The 17,731-nt window shown below is 35.1% G+C and overlaps 1 long non-coding RNA gene across 1 annotated transcript in view; it reads right to left on the bottom strand.

The window, feature by feature from the left end:
* The window catches only part of LOC143648129 (uncharacterized), a 61,682-nt gene extending 49,218 nt beyond the window's left edge, over positions 1–12,464 (bottom strand). Inside the window, exon 1 of the long non-coding RNA XR_013158404.1 lies at positions 10,330–12,464. This is a non-coding gene — a long non-coding RNA (uncharacterized LOC143648129). The remainder of the gene's footprint in view (positions 1–10,329) is intronic.
* Positions 12,465–17,731: the final 5,267 nt, after the last annotated feature.

Below are 17,731 nucleotides of genomic sequence, written 5' to 3'. Positions count from 1 at the left end.
TTTCTTCTAATCCCTATTCAGTACTGTATGTTTGAAACTGTAATTAGATCACCTCCCTGGAGATGTGACTTACGGAGTCATATCTTGATGTGATCTTGATGTGATCTTGAGTGATCAAGAGTGGTTGTTAAAATGGATTAGGTGGAGACATGTCTCCACCCATTCAGGTGGGTCTTGAGTAATTTATTGGAATCCTATAAAAAGAGGAAACATTTTGAAGGAAAGAAGAGATTGACAGAGAAGAGAAGGCTGCAGCACCACGAAGTGAAGAGTCCACCAGCCAGCAACCTTTGGAGATGAAGAAGGAAAATGCCTCCTGGGATGCTTCATGAAACAGGAAGCCAGGAGAGAAAGCTAGCAGATGACGCCATGCTTGCCATGTGCCCTTCAAGCTGAGAGAGAAGCCCTGACTATGTTCACCATGTGCCTTCTCACTTGGAGGGAAATCCTGAACTTCACTGTCCTTCTTGAGCCAAGGTATCTTTCCCTGCAAGCCTCTGATTGGACATTTCTATTGACTTGTTTTAATTGGGACATTTTCTTAGCCTTAGAACTGTAAATGAGCAACTTATTAAATTCCTCTTTTTAGTATTTCTGGTATATTGCATTCTGGCAGCTAGCAAACTAGAACAGGACTCACCCTGAAAACTAAACAACAATTTATATGATGGAGAAAATATTTGGAAATGACGTATCTGAGCATTTGGATTATCAAATTTCCAGAATATAAAAAGAAATTATTTTACTCAACAACAAAATAACAACCCAATTTAAAAATGGGCAAGGACTTAATAGACATTTCTCCAAAGAAGATAAACAGATGACCAAAAACACATGAAAAGATGCTTATCATTATTCATAAGGGTAATGCCATCAAAACTACAATGACATACCATTTCACACCCACTAGAATGACTACTGTTTAAAAAAAAACAGAAAATTACAAGTGTCAGAGAGAATGTGGAGAAAAAGGAACACTCATTTCATTGCTGGTGGGAACGTAAAATGATGCAGTGCTGTGGAAGATAAAGTTAAGCATAGAATTACCATATGACCCAGAATTATTTGCAATTGCCAAAAGATAGAAGTAACCCAAATGTCCATCAACTAATGAATGGATATACAAAATACAGTCTATAGCAAAATGAAATACCATTCAGCTGTAGAAGAAAAAGAATGAAGCTCTGATAAATGTGATAACCTGGATGAATCCTGAAGACAGCATGCTGAGTGAAACAAGCCAGACACAAATGGACAAATATTGTATGATCTCACTGATAGGAAATAATTATAATAAGAAAACTCATAGAGTCAGCAGCTAGAATGCAGGTGACCAGGGGACAGGGACCAGGGTATGGATAGGAAATAGGAAGGTGTGGCTTAAAATGTATATAGTTCCTAATTAGAACAATGGAAATGTTTTGGTAATGAAGGTGGTGATAGTAGCAAAACACTGTGAATATAATTAACAGCACTGAAATACATATATGTATTTAAAGATGTAATTATGATTTAAGGGATGATTGTGATTACTGAAACAATATATAGAAATTACTTTTTGCTTTCTGGCATATTGGAGTAGACAGAGGGAAATTTGTGAAATCTCTAAATTGTAATCCAACTGCCTTGATCTCTGATAATGACTGTATAGCCTTTATCTTCTGCCCCTGTGATTGTAAAAACCTTGTGATTAACCTTCATTTGTACCCAGTTTTACACAGTTCTTCAAACCTAAGTGTCTCATAATCACTAAAGATTATACCAGAATGTTTACTAATGAAAGGTACTGACTGAGTCAGCCCAGAACTAACCCACCCCAATTTCAAAGTTATCTTGATAACCACGACTGGATCCAACTAAAATGGGCCCACCTGACATGCACAGTAACTTAGTCTTTAATCTACAAGTCACCCATACCTCATTATAATACTAAAAAATCATGCCCATCATCATATTAAGGCCGCTATTTTCTTACATACGTTCTATGACTAAGCATGGAATCAGTTCACACATGCTCAATAATTAGATCACATCTAATCATCTGGGGCCACTGTGCTAATTATCCTAAATGCTTCCCATCTTTTTCTCTAATAAATCTATCAAAATTACTGCAGTTCAGAGAGATCAATTTTTGGCCAACAGGCCATCTGATCTCCTGTTACATGCCTAATAATAACCTTTTTCTCTCTTGAAACCCTGGTATCTCAGCAATTGGTCATTTCAGCACATCAGGCAAAATAATCCACCTACTTTGTCAAGTAACAAAGGTGGTTAGAAAGGGAACTTGAATATATGGTACTAGAATAAAAATTAAAAAAACAACCCATGGAACTACACAACTGTGAACCTGAAGTAAAACTATGGACTATACTTAATAGAACAATTATAAAACTGTGCTTTCAACAATTATAACAAATATACCACCCTAATGCAAGGTGTTAATAATAGGATGGTATACTGGAATCCTGTACTTTATGCATGATTATAAACCCACAATTTCTCTAATAAAAAAATCAATAGAGAACTGATAGAAAGTATGGAAATGACAGGAAATGATATTAAAATAATTATTATAACTGTATTATATAAGTGTAAAAAGTTAATTAGTAACATACAAAATATAACAATAACCCAAATCAAACTACAACATCTAAAATGAAAAATTCATTTCATGAGTTAGTGGCAAATTCAACATTTCAGAATAAAAGACACATGAACTTAAAGATACTGCAACAAGAACTATCCAAAATGAAATGCAGAAATGACAATTAAGGAAAAAATAATTAACAGATCATTAAGCTGTGGAATAAATTCAAGGAGATAAACATATATGTAATTCATGTTCCAAAGGACAGGAAAGGGAGGAGAGAGAAAAATGATTTCGAATTATAATGGCAAAACTTTTTACTATTATACCCAAGAAGCTTCAACAAGACACAGGTAAAAGTAACCTGAAGGAAAAATACATCAAGACACATCTTAATCAAATTGCCTAAAATGGGTTATAAAAAGAAAATATAAAAATGCAGCCAGATTAAAAAAGACAGGTTATGTACAGAAAAACAAAGATAGGAATGACAATTGAATTCTCTTCAGAAAAAAAGTAAGTCATAATACAATGGGTACCATGTTATTTACATCTCTTGAAAAGATCAGCAAATGTGAAGTTAATGCTCAAATTGTACACTTTTTATTTGGGATGATAGAACAAATTTTGGTAACAGATGGTGGTGATGGTAGCACAATGGTGAGCATAATTAATAGGACTGAATTATATATTTCAATGTGGTTTACAGAGGAAATTTTAGGCTACACATATGTTAGCCTAAAAATGTTCTTTCATGAATTGTACTACCTGTACCACAGTAATACAAGGCTAATAATAGGGTGGTGTGCCAGGCTGAATCTGCAGTGGACCCCAGAAAAGTCATGTCCTTTAATCCTCATTTACTATTATTGCTGTCTGGGAGCTTTTTGATTGTTCCCACAGAGATGTGACCCACCCAATTGTGGTGGCAACTTTTGATTCGATAGCTTCCAGACAGTTGCAACTCTGCCCATTCCAGGTAGCTCTTGATTAGTTTACTGGAATCCTTTAAAAGAGGAAGCATTTTGGAGAGAGCTCAAGAGCCACGAGATACACAAGAGCCCACGCAGTCAGAGACCTTTGTAGATGAAGAAGGAAAACACCCCTGGAGAAGCTTCATGAAACAAGAAGCCTGGGGAGAAAGCTAGCAGATGTCATCATGTCTGCCATGTGCCTTTCCAGTTAAGAGAAAAACTTCATCAGCCTTTCTTCAGTGAAGGTAACCACTTGTTGGTGCCTTAATTTGGAGATTATTATAGACTTGCTTTAAAATTGGGACATTTTCACAGCCTCAGAACTGTATACTTGCAACTTAATAAATTCCCCCTTTTAAAGGTGTTCTGTTTCTGGTATATATCGCATTCTGGCAGCTAGCAAACTAGAACAGGTGGTAATATGGGAACTCTGTATTTTGGGTATGCTTTTTCTGTAAACCTACCACTTTTATTTAAAACAAACAAAAAGATAAATGAATGGGGAGTTAATCCTTAATGAGTACGGAGGTTCTTTCTGGGATGATTTGGGAAAAATTTTGGTTATAAATGGTGGTGATATTAACAGCCCTGTGAATGTAATTAATACCACTTGATTCCACTACTTGAAAGTGGTAAAAATGGGAAATTTTATGTTTTATATATGTTACCACAATGATTTTTAAATGAACTATTTGTTTAAACAAAAAGAATAACAAAGTAATGCTGAGTTCAGATCACATATAAAAGTATATGACAAAAAAGCACAAAGGTCAGGAGGTTTTTATACTATGTTGGGAAGTGATAGATCACTTAACCATAGGCTGTAATAAGTTAAAGGAGCTACACCACACACCCTACAGAAACCACTAAAATAACAAAAACAAAGAATTATAGTTTATGTGGTGCTAAGAAACCAACAAAGGAAATAAAATGGAATTAGGAAAATGTAAATGGTCTGAAACTCTGACTCAAAAGGCAAAGTTTGACTGACTATATAAAAAAGCAGGCCCAATACATGTTGCCTACAAAAAAAAACCCTTCAAATATAAAGGCAGGAATAGGCTAAAAGTAAAACAATAGGAAAAAATATCTTGTGCCAATTCTTATCTCAATAGAAAACTAGAGTGGCTACATGAATATCAGATAAAAAAGATTTCAAAGAAAAAAAATGCTGCCAGGAATAAAAGTCATTTCATAATGATTAAATCCTGAAGAGTACATAGTGATACTAAAAATATATTCTAATAAAAGCTTCAAAATACATGAAGCAAAACTGACAGAACCATAGAGAAAATAAACAAATTCACAATTACAATCAGAGATTTCAATACCCTTCTCTTGATAACTGATAGAACAAGTACTCAGAAGAGAATAAGAGTATAGAATATTTGAATAATACTATCAACCAACTTAACCTAATTGAAATTTACAGATCACCCTACCCAACAACAAAAGACACAACATTCTCAAGGTTGCATGGAACATTTACCAAGATAAATTATATTCTCTCTAATAAAAATGGCTAAATACATTTTGGAGATTCAGGTCATGCAGAGTGTTTTCCAATACCCCCTACCTGAAATATGTGAAAACTAAATAACATACTTGTAAATGAACCCATGGGCCAAAGAACTCAAAAGGAAAATTAGATGGTATTTTGAACTGAATTACATTAAAAATACAACATATTGAATTAGTGGGATGTCACAAAAGCAGAACTTAGGGATAAATTTATAGTACTAAATGCTCATATTATAAAAGAATAAATGTCTCAAATCATTTACCTCAGATTCTGACTTAAGAAATAAAACAAAGACTAACAGAAACTCAAAGTACCAAGTAATCAGGAAACAATAAAGAGCAAAGCAGAAATCAAAGAAATAGCAGCTATAGATATCCCTTTTCAGTTTTGGTATATTGAAGGAGCTAGAGGAAAATACCTGATACTGTTGAACTGTAATCCAATAGCCTTGATTCTTGAAGATGATTCAATAACTACAGAGCCTTTAAGGTATGACCATGTGATTGTGAAAACCTTGTGAGTGACACTTTCTTTATCCAGTGCATGGACAGATGAATAAAAAATTAACGACAAAAAATAAATAAATAATTGGGAAGTTGGAGGGGGTGGGATATTTTGGGTGTTCTTTTTTTAACTTTTATTTTTAATTTTATTCTTTTTTTTGGAGTAACAAAAATGTCAAAACTCAATTGCGGTGATGAATGTACAGCTATATGATGACACTGTGAATCACTGATTATACACTTTGGATGATTATATAGTATGTGAATATATGCTATATATGAATAAAATAGCATTAAAAAAGAAATAGAGAAGAGAACAAAAAAACAAAGAAAAATCATTGAAACCAAAAGCTGGTCACTGACAAGAGCATCAAAAAATATGAAACGGGGATAAATTTGGCACACAATGTGAAAGATGACCATACGGAAAACTACAAAGCACTCCTGAAAGAAATTAAAGACCTAAATAAAGAAAAGACATACTGTCTTCAAGGGTAAGGAGACTCAAGATTACTAATAGGTCAGTTCTCCCCAAACTGATCTAGAAAGTCAAGACAATCCTAAGCGAAATCTGAGCAGGCTGTTTTGTAGAACTTGTCAAACTTCTCCTAAATTCATTTCAAAATGCAAACAATCTCAAATAGCCCACATTTTGAAAAGGAAGAACTAAGTCAGGAGAGCAGCACTGCCTGATTTCAAGATTTATAAGCTATAGTTACCAAGGGAGGGTAGTATTGGCACAAAGATAGACAAGTAGATCAATAGAACAAAAGAAATCCAACAAGAGACTTACACATACATGACTTTTAATAAGGGTACAAAGACAATTCAGTAAAGAAATTATCATCTTTTCAACAACTGGTGGTGGAAAACCTGGACATCCATATGAGAGAAAAAGAGAGAGCAAACCAATTCATACCTTATACAAATACAAAAATTAACTCAAAATAGTTCATAAAGTGAAATGTAAACTCTAAAATGACAAAACTTCTAAAATAAAGCATAGGAGAAAACTGTGTTAAGGTTGGGTCAGGCAAATATTTCTTAGATACAACCCTAAAGGTATAATTCACAAGGGAACCAATTAACAAAATAGACAACATCTAAGTAAAAAATGTTGTTTGAAAGACATTATTAAGAAGATGAAAAGATAATGGGAGAAAATGTTTACAATTCAAAGAGCTGATAAAAGACTTGAATCAATACATAAAGAACTTTCAAAACTCAATAATAAGAAAACAAACATCATAATTTAAAAAAATAACTTCACCAATTAAGATATGCTGGAGGCAAAATAAATACATGAAAACCTGCTCAACACTATTAACTATCAAGACATGCATACTGAAATCACAAGATACCACTACATCCCTATGAGAACGACTAAAATGTAAAAAGAATAACCATACCAAATATTACTGAGGTTGTAGAGGAACTAGAACCATCATAATATACTGCTTGAGGGAGCATAAATGACACAACCACTTTGGGAAACAGGTTGCTGGTAGTTTCCTAAAAAGGTAAACATATTATCTACCACATGATTCAGCCATTTCATACCTAGGTACTTAGCCAGAAAAGAAAGCATATGGCCAACAAAAAATGTATATACAATTTCTCACAGTGACTTCATGTGAGATAGCCAAAAACTGGAAACAGCCCAAATATCCAAATATTAACTGGAGAACCAAATAGTGGTATATGTATATAATGAAATACTACTCAACAATAAAAATATACATATATGATTAATACACACACTTCAACATAAATGAATCTCAAAATAATTCCACTGAATAGAAAAAGCTAAACCTGTCCCCCACCCCCAGAAAAGAAATCAGAGAGTATACGGTTTCATTTCTGTAAAATTCTGAAAAAGGAAACTAATCTGTAGCACAGAAAGGAGTTCAGTGGTTGCCGGGGATGGAGAGTGGGGCCTGGGAATAGGAGGAAGGACTACAAAGGGACATCAGCAAACATCTGGGTGTGCTGGATATGTTCATTACTTTGACTGAACTGACAGTTTCACATGTATACATAGGTCCAAACATCAAATCGTATGCACTAAATACCACAAGTATGTTGTATGTTGATTACGCTTCAACAAAACTATTTTTAAGATTATAGGTGGCCTTAAAAAGAAATGTAAGTGTAGATTAGGCAGAAACTAAACAGGAGTGGTTGGAGAGTGTGAAATACATAGATTGTATTTGTAAACTACCTCGAAATTCTTGGCTTTTAAGAAAATCAGATAAAAAAGTGAGCAGTAACAGAAGAGCTGAGACTAAATATTGGAGAGTCCAAACAACATTTAAATGGTAAGGAATGGAAGGGTTAAAGTTCAGGTCAGAGAATAAATAATAATTAAAAGAACCTCAGAAAAGAGGAGGGAGTAAAATCTAGAAGACAGGTGACAGCACTGGTTTTTTATGAGAAATGGACACATCCTCTATTACAGTAAATACCAGCAGATAAACACAGAAAGGGATCAAATGAAAAGACAGTATATAAAGTCAGCCAAAGAAATATGAGGATAACAGATCTATTATCTCTATGATACATGAAGGAAGATCATTTGCTGGAAATGTGTGATGATAAATGGGAGGACTTCAAAGGACTGAAGGGGTAAACAAAGTATAAAATAGTAACTTCAAAGATGTGAAAAATGAACTTTCCAGAGAAGCATATTCATAAGATAACTGAGCTCAGTTCAAATTGTTGATCAATTAAATTGAATTCTATTAAATTCCGCTTTAAAAACTGTTCCATTTCTGGTAAATTACATTCTGCCAGCTTAACAAACTAGTACAAGGAGCAAAGACACTTCAGGTACTTGTTAAACTGTTTAATAATGACAATGAACTCTATACTGGATGAGAAAGGAGGAGGAAATGAGTGAGAAAAAATAAAAGTCAATAAATAAGATCTCTGGCTGAGGCAGAACTCTTATAATATAGGCATGTAGGCTAGGAAAATAAGAATACAGTTGGAGAATGAAGTCTGAATTCATATCTTGAAATTATACCTTTTCTGGTGATAACATCTAGGGCATGACCATGTTGACGGGGAGTAAAGACCTCAGCTTCTTAAGTCTTAAAAGACTTGCTTATGCACTTTAAATTACTACCTACTAACACTGTTATAAAATTTGCCAGTCTATTCCATCCAGTTCAGTCCTTGTCAAAACTCAGCAAGTCTCAACATTACAACTTCCCTCCATATTTTCTATAAAGTAAGAAATCCTGGAGCTAGCCTTGGCTCTTCAAGTCCATATTACACAATAAACACCTACTCCTGATTACCTTATCCTCTAACTCTAATGCCTCACTCTTTAACTTTTTACTATATACTGGTAAAATCACCATAGTATATTTCTTGAGATATTTTCTTCTCAATCAGATTATGAATTCTGAGTTCAGTCTGTGGGGAGGTTGGGCAAGATGGAGGCTTAGTGAGGTGTAGAATTTAGTTCATCTTCCAGAGTACCTAGTAAACACCCAGGATCAATACAGAACAACTTCTGGGGCTCCATCAGTAACCAGACACAAAACTGAGACCCCACACACAACTGTTATTTCCCAAAGCCACAGAGACCGGTGCCCCACACCCATGGGACCGCAAGCTGGTTCCTGGAGGGGAAAACAAACAGACTATACAAGCAGCAAGGGCTTAGCTCAACCAAGCTCCACTTGTGGAGGTAATTAGCAAATTCTGACTACTAAAAATAGGCCCCCAGCACAGATAAACCTGCAATAAGCACTAAAGGAACTAGGAGTTTTTGCCCTGCAGAGAAGGGACAGGGCTGAAAGGGAAAAAAAAAGGCCAGAGGCTGTTTGAGTCAGACAGCACAAAATACTGGAAAACAGCTGGACCTCAAGAAAAGGGGACCTTTGATGTATTTTTTCAATTATGGGGTTTACTTTTCTAAATATGGGTTCACTGATTTAACTACTTACTTGGGATGCCCTTAAAAGAAAGTTTTTTCAGTGTGCCTTAAAGGATCAGGGAAGTAAGTTCATTTATTATATCTCTGTTGGAAGGACAAAACTTCTCTCCCCAACACTTTATTATCTTTAATTTTACAAAGGGCCTTGATAGGTTGTTGTGCCTCAGCTAGAATTTTCAGGACTTTGAGTTGCTATATAGTTGGCATTTATAAAATCTGAAGTATCATATATAAAGATATTTATTTAATTATGAAAAAAAGGCGGGGGGCATATAGATCCTGGAGATATCCAGAGCAACAATCAACTTAAGCTCTTGATTGACAAACCCGAAGCACTGGAGCCCCACTCTGAAAAGACTTTTGTTTGTTTTCCTTTTTTTATACTCCTTAACAGCTCATGAGATAGAAATGGAAGCCTTCTCATGCTGCAGCATTGCCCCAGGAAAGGGCAAAATTATGCTTGTCTGAGAGAGAAAGTAACTAGTCGGGTAATAGGACTTAAGTCCCTAAAGGAGGTATCTTTCCCAAGAAAAAGGCAGGGTCCAGCTCAAGTGGAATCCCTCCTTCAAGGAATTCAGGCCACAAGACTGGAAAACTGAAGTAATTACTGCTAACCTAAAAACCTCACGTCTGTCTCAACCATGTTCCTGCAGAGAGAGTCTGCTGAAATTAAAGGTACCACATCACTGTACACTGGTGGGAAGCCTTAGGCAGACAAGTGCCACATGCTAGGTAGGATAGGAAAACACAGAGTCTAGAGGCTTCACAGGAAAGCCTAACAACTTGCTGGAACTCACCCTCTGGAAAAACTGAAGCTGGAGACTTTTCCTTCCTGAGATGTGGGTCAGTCCAGTTGGGGAAAACCTCACTGGGATCTAAAATATTTGAGAAGACCATCCTCAAGAAAAAAAAGAAGAGAAAAAAAAAGGCTCCATATAGCAGGGTAAGAAACAGCAAAACAAGAACTGAAAAATTCTGATCAGTTAAACAGAACTTATGCTAGAGATCAAGAATAAGTCGAGCTGAATACTAAAGAACAGATAGAAAACAAAGCCATCGAGCAAGAAAACTGTAAGGAAAGGAGTGAAAACAACCCTCAGAAGGGACTAATTAGGAAATTAAACACTTACATGCCAGCAAAAAATAACAAGTCATACTAGGAAAATCGGAGATATGGCCCAGTCAAAGGAAGAAATCAAACCTCCAAATGAGATATAGGAGTTGAAACAATGAATTCAGGATGTTCATACAGACATGGAAAATCTCATCAAAAATCAAATCAGTGAGTTGAGGGAGAATAAAAGGAATGCATTAGGTGACCAAGAAGAACAAACAAAAAGTTTGAAAAGACAAACACAAAACTTAGGGGAATGAAAGACATACTAGAAGACATGAAAAAAAAAAACAATAGAAATCTACAAGGATACATCTGAAGAAGGATGAGAAAGGATTAGTGAACTAGAGGACTAGACATCTGAACTCCTGACACACAAAAAAATATACAGGGAAAAGAATGGAAAAATATGAGATGCATTTGAGACCCAAGGACAAACATAGGTTGGAAGTGAAAGGTTAGGAAAAGATATTTCATGCAACAAAAATCAGAAACGACCAGGAGTACCTATACGACCTGGCAAATTAGACTTCAAATGTAAAACAATTAAAAGAGAAAAAGAAGGACACTAGGTATTAATAAAAGGAACAATTCAACAACAAGACATAACAATCATGAATATATATGCACTGAGCCAGAGTGCTCCAAAATGCATGAGGCAAACACTGAAAAGAGAAATAGACACATCTACCATAACAGTTGGAAACTTCAATTTCCCTCTCTCATAAATGGATATAACAGGTAGACAGAGGATCAATAAAGAAACAGAGAACTTGAATAATACAATAAATGAACTAGACTTAACAAAAATCTACACCACACAACACCACACAACAGCAGGATACATCTTTTTTTTCTTTTTTTTAGGATACACCTTTTTCTCAAGTATTCATGGATCATTCTCAAGAATAGATCATATGCTGGGTCACAAAGCCAGTCAAAGTAAATTTAAAAGACTGGAATCATACAAAACAGTTTCTCAGATCATAAAGGAATGAAGCTGGAAATCTGTAACAGGCAGAGGGCCAGAATATTCACAAATATAATGAGACTCAATGACACACTGTTAAAGGACCAGCAGCTCAAGGAATAAGTTACAAGAGAAATCAGTAAATATCTCAAGGAAAATGAAAATGAAAGCACAACATATCAAAATTTATGGGATGTAGCAAAAGCAGTGTTAAGAGGGAAATTTATTGCCCTAAATGCCTTTAACTAAAAAGAAGAAAGCAAAAACCAAGGTACTAACTGTTCACTTGGAAGAACTAGAGAAAGAACCACAAACTAACCCCAAAGCAAGCAAAGCAAAAGATATAGTGAAGATTAGAGCAGAAATAAATGAAATTAAGAACATGAAAACAATTGAGAAAATCAGCAAAACTAGAAGTTGGTTCTTTGAGAAAATCAATAAAATTGATGGACCCTTAGCAAGGCTCACAAAAATAAAGAGAGAATTCAAATAAATAAAATCAGAAATGGAAGAGGAGACATAACCACTGACCTTGAAGAAATAAAGGCGGTAATGAGAGGATGCTAACAGACTAGACGATGTAGATGCAATGGATAACTTCCTAGAAAGGTCTGAACAACCAACATTGATTCAAGAAGAAACAGATGACCTCAACAAACCAATCACAAGTGAAGAAACTGCATCAGTCATTAAGAAGCTCCCAAAAAAGAAAAATCCAGGACCAGATGGCTTCTTATGTGAGTTCTACCAAGCATTCAAGAAAGAATTACTACCAATCCTGCTCAAAATCTTAAAAAAAATTGAGAGAGGAGGGAAGGCTACCTAACTCATTCTATGAAGCCAACATAACCCACATACCAAAGCTAGACAAAGATACTACAAGAAAAGAAAATTACAGACCAATCTCTCTAATGAACAAAGATGCAAAAATCCAAACCAAATCCAGCAGCACATTAAAAGAATAATACACCATGATCAAGTGGGATTCATCCTAGGTATGCTAGGATGGTTCAACATAAGAAAATCAATTAATGGCATGCATCATATCAACAAATCAAAGCAGAAAAACCACATGATCATCTCAACTGATGCAGAAAAGGCATTTGACAAAATTCAACATTATTTCTTCCTGAAAACACTTCAAAGGATAGGAATAGAAGGGAACCTCAACATGATAAAGGGAATATATGAAAAACCCACAGCTAACATCATCCTCAATGGGGAAAGACTGAAAGCTTTCACACTAAGATCAGGAACAAGACAAGATGTCCACTCTCACCACTGTTATTCAACACTGTGCTGGAAGTTTTAGCAAAACTATTAGAGCTTAATAAATGAATATAGCAAATTCACAGGTTACAAGATCAACACTCAAAAATCTGTGGAGTTTCTATATACCAATAATGAGCAATCTGAGGGGTAAATCAAGAAAAAATTTTCATTTACAACTGCAACCAAAAGTATAAAATATTTAGGAATAAATTTAACTAAGGATACAAAAGACCTATATGAAGAAAACTACAAGAATTTGCTAAAAGGAAACACAAAAGACCTAAATGAATGGAAGAGCATACTATGTTCATGGACTGAAAGACTACATACAGTTAAGATATCAATTCTACCTAAATTGATTTATAGATTCATTGTAATACCAATTAAAATCCCCAAAATTTACTTTGCAGAAATACAAAAACCAATAACCAATATTCAGAAGAGCAGTGTGCCCCAAACAGCTAAAAGTATCTTGAAAAAGAAAAACAAAGTCAGAGGTCTCACACTACATAACTTTAAGGCCTATTACGCAGCTACATCATGGCACTTGCATAAAGATAGTTATACTCACCAACAGAATTGAGTAGAGTGTTCAGATATAGACCCTCTCATCTATGGACAATTGATATTTGATAAGACAGTCAAGCCAACTCACCTGTGACAGAACAGTCTGTTCAACAAATGGTGCTTGGAGAAGTGGATATCCATATGCAAAAGAATGAAAGAGGATCCATAGCTCACACACAAATTAACTGAAAATGGATCAAAAACTTAAACATTAGACTAAGACCATACAACTTTTAGAACAAAACATAGGGAAATAACTTTAAAAACTTGTAATAGGAGGTGGTTTCCTAGATCTTACACCTAAAGCATGAGTATTGAAGAAAGAAATAGATAAATGGGAACTCCTCAAAATCAAACACTTTTGTGCAGCACAGAACTTGTCAAGAAAGTAAAAAGACAGCCTACATAATGGGAGACAATATTTGGAAATGACATATCAGGTAAGGATCTATTTTCCAGAATATATAAAGAGATTGTTCAACTCAACAACAAAAAGACAAACAACACAATTTAAAAATTGGCAAAAGACATGAACAGACACTTCTCAGAAGAGGAAATACAAATGGCTAAAAGGCACATGAAAAGATGCTCAACTTCTCTGGCTACTAGGGAAATGCAAATCAAAACCACAATGAGATATCATCTCACACCCACAAGAATGGCCATTATCAATAAAACAGAAAATGACAAGTACTAGAGAGGATGTGAAGAAAGAGGCATACTTATCCACTGTTGGTGGGAATGTAAAATGTTACAACCACTATGGAAGGCAGTTTGGTGGTTCCTCAGGAAACTTAAGTATAGAAGTGCCATATTATCCAGCAATACCATTGGTAGGTATCTATTAAGAAGACATGAGGGCAAGGACACAAACGGACATCTGTACACAATGTTTATAGCAGCATTATTTATAATTGCCAAGAGATGGAAACAGCCCAAATGTCCATCAACAGATGAGTAACTAAACAAGTTGTGAAACATATATACAGTAGAATACTATGCAGCTGTAAGAGAGAATAAGGTCATGAAGCATGTAACAATGTGGATGGAACTTGAGGATCTTATGCTGAGTGAAATTAGCCAGAAACAAAAGGACAAATACTGATATGAACTAACATTAATGTTAGCTCACTGATATAAATTAACATTAATGAATGAAATTGGAGAATTTCACTTAAAAACAAAGGTCATCAGGAGATAGAAATAGGATAGATATTGGGTAACTGGAGGTGAAGAGATGCAGATTGTGCAACAGGACTGACTGTAAAAATTCAGAAATGGATAGCACAATACTACCTGATTGTAGCAGAATAATGTAAGTACACTAAATGAAGTTGAAAGTGAGAATGATAGAGGGAGGAGGAGGGCTGGGGGCACATAAGAAACCAGAGGGAAAGATAGAAAATAAAGACTGAGATGGTGCAATCTAGGAATGGCTAGTGTACATAACAGTGACTAAATGTACAAATTAAAAAATGTTTATGCGTAAGGAAGAACAAAGGGATATCAATATTGCAGGGTGCTGAAAATAGATAGTCATTCATATTTTAAAACTTCTGTGTGAGACTAAAGCAAAAAATGTTTATTTGGTACAAAATTTATATTTTGACTAGTGCATTTCCTAATTTAACTTATATGGACAGTTTACTTGAACATCATAAGTACATGGAACCTTGAATAGGGCATGATTTCTTGTAGGTTTGTCCAGGTTAGTGTGAAGCTCCAATAAGGCAAAGAGTAATTTAAACTGTGAATAAAGAAGTATTAGCAAAGTCCTCTTGGGGACATGGGGAGAAAAGGGGAAAAATTAAACTCCCCCATTTGGAGAATTCCTGATGTTCTCTCAAGAAGTGAGGACAACCAAATCAACTTCAATCTTGGGGTTTGTCTCTATGAAATTTATCCCTGCAAAAGACAGGGTAAGCCTACTTAAAATCAGGCCTAAGAGACACTCCCCCAAAGAACCTCTTTCATTGCTCAGATGTAGCCTGTTCCTTTCTCCTAGCCAACATGGCAAGTGAACTCACTGCTCTCCTCCTTTCTACATGGGACATGACTCCCAAGGTAGTAAACCTCCCTGGCAATGGGGCACAGAAATACTTTAGAATGAGCTGGAACTCAGCATCAAGGGATTGAGAAAACCTTCTTAAACATAAGGGGGAAGAGAAAAAAAGAGACAAAATAAAGTGTCAGTGGCTGAGAGATTTCAAACAGAGCCAAGATGTTATCCTGGAGGTTATTCTTACACATTATATAGATATCACCTTTTTAGTTTGCGGTGTATTAAAGTGGATAGAGGGAAGTGCCTGAAACTGTAGAGCTATGTTCCAGTAGCCATGTTTCTTGAAATGATTATATAATGCTATGGCTTTTGCAATGTGACTGATTGTGAAAACCTTGTGTCTGATGATTCTTTTATCTATGGTATGGACAGATGAGTAAAATATACAGATAAGAAATAAATAATATAGAGAACAAATGTTAAAATAAATTGAGTAGATTGAAGTACTAATGGTCAATAACAGGGAGTTGTAAGGGGTATGGCATGTATGAGTTTTTTCATTTTTCTTTCTTTTGCTGGAGGGATGCAAATGTTAAAAAAAAGATCATGATGATGAATACACAACCATGTGATGATACTTTGAGCCACTGATTGTAACCATGTCATGAATGTTTGCACATCAAGAATGTTTGTATGCTTCTTCATTATTCATAATTTTTTTTAAAAAGTGCTGGCTATGGGTATAAACTGAATAAAACATGAAAGAAAAAGAAAGTAAAAAAAAAAAATAAAAGCATGGTACTGGCATACAGATAGATACACTGACCATGGAATCAAATAGTCTTCAGATGTAGACCCTTCTCATCTATAGACAAATGAACTTTGATAAGACAGTCAAACCAACCCACCTGGGACAGAGCAGCCTTTTCAATAAATGGTGCTTGGAGAACCAGATATCCATAGGCAAAAGAATGAAACAGGATCCATATTACATACCCTCAAATGCAAAATGGATCAAACACCTGAACATTATAGCTAAGACCATAAAACTTGTAGAAGAAACTGTAGAGAAATATCTTATAAATCTTGTAATAGAAGGTGGTTTTTTAGACCTTAACCCAAAGCATGAGCACTGAAAAAAGAAACACACATAGGAATTCCTCAAAATTGAACACTTCAATTTATCAAAGAACTTTGTCAAGAGAGTAAAAAGGCAGCTACTCAATGGGAAACAATATTTGGAAACTACATATTAGATAAGGATTTAGTATCCAGAATACATAAAGAGATTATTCAACTGAAAAACAAAGATAAGCAACATAATAAAAATATGCAAAAGACATGAACAGACACTTCTTAGTAGAGGAAATACCAATGGCTAAAAGGTACATGAAAAGATGCTCAACTTCACTGGCAAATAGGGAAATAAAAATCAAAACCACAATGAAATATCATCTCAAACCCATTAGAATGATCATTATCAAAAAACAAAACAAAACAAAACAGAAAATGACAAATGCTGGAGAGGATGTGGAGAAAGAGGATGTGGTCCAATTGTTGATGGGAAATGTAACATGATCCAACCACTCTTGAAGGCAGTTTGGTGGTTCCTGAGGAAGCTAGCTATAGAATTGCCATATAATCCAGCAATACCATTGACAGGTATCTATTAAGAGGATGTGAGGGCAAGAAAACAAAAGGACAACTGCACACCAATGCTTAGAGCAGAATTATTTACAATTGCCAAGATGGAAACAGCCCAAATGTCCATCAACAGATGAGTTGCTAAACAAGCTGTGGTATTTACATACTATGGAATATTATACAACTATAAGAAAATAAAGTCATGAAGCATGCAGAAATGTAGATGAACCTTGAGGACATTATCCTGAGTGAAATTAGCTAGAAACAAAAGGACAAATATGTATTGTCCCACTGAGATGAATTAACATTAATGTGTGAGCCTGGAGAATTGAAGTTAAGAACACAGCTTATCATGGTCGTTCTCCGAAACTTTGGGCATCTACATGACACCTGTGACTCAGAGTTAGAGCTCTGAAGCCTTGAAAATCAGCAGTACCCCATACAGGAACTGTCCAAAAAGCTGAAAAAGTGATCAGACTTGGAGATATGAATGAAGCTGATTAGAACAGGACTAAGGTATATCAGAATACAAGATAAAGAATGTTATCATCTGTGGCAGTTTGAAAGTATTAAAGCCATCTTTTAATCCTGATCCAATCTTAAGGGAGCAGCCATTTCTTTTAATCCCTG

This window comes from Tamandua tetradactyla, chromosome 10 (genome assembly GCF_023851605.1).
Source record: "Tamandua tetradactyla isolate mTamTet1 chromosome 10, mTamTet1.pri, whole genome shotgun sequence".
Classification (NCBI taxonomy): domain Eukaryota; kingdom Metazoa; phylum Chordata; class Mammalia; order Pilosa; family Myrmecophagidae; genus Tamandua; species Tamandua tetradactyla.
Note: the sequence above shows the minus strand (reverse complement) of the source record. Positions and strands in the feature narration are given on the sequence as shown.